The sequence below is a fragment of the Brassica oleracea genome, chromosome C2 (genome assembly GCF_000695525.1).
Source record: "Brassica oleracea var. oleracea cultivar TO1000 chromosome C2, BOL, whole genome shotgun sequence".
Taxonomy (NCBI): Eukaryota; Viridiplantae; Streptophyta; class Magnoliopsida; order Brassicales; family Brassicaceae; genus Brassica; species Brassica oleracea.
In genome coordinates this window covers 44824091-44828306 of record NC_027749.1, presented here as the reverse complement: position 1 = coordinate 44828306, position 4216 = coordinate 44824091, and the positions used below count along the sequence as shown (strand labels likewise).

The 4216-nt window shown below is 42.5% G+C and overlaps 1 pseudogene; it reads left to right on the top strand.

Annotated features, from left to right (window-relative positions):
- The first annotated feature begins 828 nt into the window (after window positions 1-828).
- The window catches only part of LOC106324346, a 17899-nt pseudogene continuing 14511 nt past the window's right edge, over window positions 829-4216 (top strand).

Genomic DNA, 4216 nt, shown 5'->3' with positions numbered 1-4216 from the left:
ACAGACGCTTGATCGGGAGTCTTCAATATCTCCAATTCACTCGCTTAGACATCGCATATGCGGTCAACAAGTTATCTCAGTTCATGCATATACCCACCGAAGACCACTGCCAAGCTGCGAAGAGAATCCTACGGTACCTTGCTGGAACACCAACACATGGCATATTCTTCTCCGTGTCAAACAAACTGGTCCTCCATGCTTACTCGGATGCGGACTGGGCAGGAGACTCAGATGATTACGTCTCCACCAACTCCTATATTGTTTATCTCGGTCGTCATCCCATCTCTTGGACATCCAAGAAGCAAAACGGAGTGGCCCGGTCGTCTACCGAAGCAGAATATCGGGCAGTAGCTAATACTGCATCGGAACTCAGCTGGATCTGCAACCTCCTGTCTGAACTTGGCATCACTATTCTATCACCACCGGTTGTCTACTGTGATAATGTTGGCGCGACATTTCTCTGTGCGAATCCACTTTTTCACTCCCGCATGAAGCATATCGCCATCGATTATCATTTTGTACGAAATCAAGTTCAGAAGGGAGCTCTCCGGGTTTCTCATGTCAATACACGCGATCAACTAGCAGACGCCCTAACAAAGCCGCTAACTCGAGCTCGATTCATGGAACTTCGAAGCAAGATTGGAGTACAACATCCTCCTCCATCTTGAGGGGGTATATAAGAGAATATACGAAGATAATCTCATTGATATCGAATACTCTGTTTTAGGAACATTCTGTTTATACTTGACTTCGTCTACAAGTCTTGTCTCTGTATATAAACTGACGTCTATCGTCACTGTAATTATAAGTGCAATACATCTCTTACATATAGGTCTTCCGATCATCGGAAACCGTCACCAAAGTTGGAAAATCTCTTCATAGATCATTTCATACACTCTCTCAAAAGTATCAGAGCGTGGTGTTTCTTCGATTTGGCGTGGTCCCCGTGGATGTGTTTACCACAAGAGAAGCAGCTGAAGAAGTTCTCAAGACTCATGATCTCGAGACTTGTACCAGACCAAAGCTAGCTGCGACCAAGTTGTTCTCTTGCAACTACAAAGGACATTGGCTTTGCTCAGTACGGTGATGATTGGAGAGAGATGAGGAAGCTTGCGATGCTCGAGCTCTTCAGCTCGAAAACTAAAAGCATTTAGGTATATAGAGAAAAATTGCTCGTCAAGAAACTCTCGAAATCAGCTGAGACACAAAATTTTGGTGGATTTGAGAAAATCTCTTTTCTCTCTAACCGCGAGTATCATATGTAGACTCGCTTTTGGACAGAACTTCCACGAGTGTGATTTGTCGACATGGACAAAGTTGAAGAGCTTGTGCTCGAGTCTGAGAGACCAATCTTGGCTCATTCGCGTTCACTGACTTCTTCCCTGCGGGCCTTGGGTGGGTTATAGACAGGATCTCTGGCCAACACTCGGACTTGCACAAAGCCTTTGCCAGACTTAGTAACTTCTTTCAACATGTGATCGATGATCATTTGAAGCCCGGACAACCTGAAGATCATTCAGACATCATTAGTGTTATGTTGAATATGATCAATAAACAAAGCAAAGTACAGTTCGGTTAAAGTCACCTATGATCATCTAAAAGGAGTTATGTCCGCGAGTAAAATAATCTTCCATTTTTTTCTATTTTTTTAGATATCTTACAATATTATAAGACTTGTATAACTTGAAATGTTAATTAACTAATATATGTTTGTTTATATGATCAGGATGTGTCTTTAGCAGGAGTGAATGCAGGAGCCATCACCATGATATGGGCCATGATAGAGCTAACAATACATCCAAAAGTGTTGAAGGAAATCCAACAAGAGATCCGAGTAACCCTTGGTGACAATAAAGAAAAAATCACGTGAACTTGTGATCCAATAAACATTTAGATTACACCCACCAGCTCCTCTCTTACTCCCAAGAGAGACCATGTCTGATATCAAAGTAATAGGCTATAACATTCCCAAAAACACAATGATCGAGATTGCAACACTTACGCACGTATAGGCTACAAGGATCGAGGACGTGACCCAATTGTTGGACAAACCCTAACGAGTTTATCCCCGAGAGGTTTATTGTTAACCCTATAGGCTACAAGGGTCAGCATTTCGAATTTTTGTCATTCGCTGGAGGCTGTAGGATCTGTCCTGGAATGGCCACGGAGATGACCATCATGGAGGCCCACTTAACGTTATGTGAGGTTTTATCCATCGGAATTGTTCATCGGCTAGAGCAACTTGGACAAGTAACGCGCGGACAATCTATGAGCCTAATCGAAGAAGTCCATTAGGTCAAGTACTAACAATACAAAGAAGGATAGATCGCGACAGGGATCTTTAAGCACAATCCAAGTCTCTGGGAAGCAAGAGCCTCAAACATCCAGAGAATGTTTTCATGGCGTCTCTTGGAGAGATAGAGTAAGCTAGATATAGATATGTATTCTAGAATCAGCTCTTAGCAATGTACTTCTCTTGTATTATCTCTTTTATACTCTCTAGGGTTTGTATACCCAGGAAAGAGAGAATGATGATCTTGTAAACCACATCGGAGGTGTTTTCCGATACTTCATAGTGGATGTTGTGGATCCTGGATCCACTCCAGATGTAGCTGTGCAGCCGTGAACTGAGTGGAAAATTCTTGAGTCATGAACAAGGATTGAATCAATGGGAAAGATCAAGGGACCCTGGATTAGGAGCTACCGATACCATAGCTTTGAATCCCCCAACAAAGTCTTGTTAGAGCTGCGATTGAACTCTACAAGTTGTATCGGAGCACATGTTCATTGATTCACGGATTCCACATCTCGAGAAGGAGAGACATATGAAGAAGCTTCCTAGTGAGAAAGAAGAATCGCAAGGTTAATGGAAGCTGTGGTCACGTGGTTTTACCCTAATCAGAATAAAACATCACAGGATACACCGAGATCAAGATCAGGTGAAAGAGATTTTTGGTTTACAAGATAGGAAGAAAAACTGTTGAACGTTCTTCGCTGCAGCTGCACAAGTTTGTGGATGAAGGATTCACAAGTTAGTTGAATCGGTTGAGATGGTTTCTAGTTTTGAAATCAGGGTTTCTCTAAAGTTCTCCACGGGTGCAAGAATCTGCTACTGTGTGAGAAGGACTTCGGGTACTCACAAGAGAAGATGGTGGCATGCTGCTAGCACAAGAAATAGAGGTTTCAGAGCTGTCTACGATCTGCAGTCACAAGGAGTGTGTGACAGTCACAAGGCGTGTGTGACTATATGCTATGGAGTTTCGAATATCTTCATATTCTGCATGTTATTGGAACTGAAAGCATAGTGGAACACAAGGGGTTTCGCACTGGTTTTGGATGGGATTGTCTGAAGATTCAGTGAGGGATTTTACGGTGTTCTTGGGTTATCTCTACATGGTATATCAGTTGTAGGTGGTGTTCTAATATATGTGGTTATTTCAACTCGGTATCTCATGGAATTCTTGGAACTTGGAGACGCCTTAGAACCTTGAATGATATGAGTGTTTCATGGCTGTTCAGATGGTATTCTTAGTCAGCTTGAAGGGTGTTGCAGAAGGGTTGAAGGGAATCGACTCTTACAGGTTCTTCTATGTGTGATCATGAGAGTCTACAGTTGGGTACATGTTCAGAGAACAAGATACTACAATACTTCTATTTTCAGAGGGAGTGCAGTGTGGTTTTCTAAGCAGATATGTGATAGACCATGGATTTGACCCATTTTCATCCATGGTTTATAGGTGTTTTTACTGTGGGAACCGAAATTCGCACTGTCGATTTCCGGTTAAATAAGGAAACTAGGAAAACCCTAATTTCCCAGAGGTCCCAGATATCTGCTAATACCACACGCCAAGCAATCAGAACACGAAATGAGAACAGTAATAAAATAAGAAATCGAAAAAGAGAGCAAGATAGTTAGTTCTTATTCCGAATCTGCGTTTGAGCGTTTACAACAAGGTAAGTGCCTGGGCTACGAGAACTGTCGGCGAGATTCCTAGTTCTAAAACCCTAAGACGGCAAGAACCTAATTGAGTCGCAGCTCGAATAACAAAAACGGAAAATTGCCTAAAATTGCTCTAAGTGCTAAGTTTGCTGTGAAAAGTCCCCCTTCCATGACTCTCGCCTAGGACTCCTTATATACTGGCTCCAAGGTCGGTTTACGCTTTTCCCCTTCTGCCCTTAAGCCGCCATAGCATAAAAATGGAGATATTCCATTTTT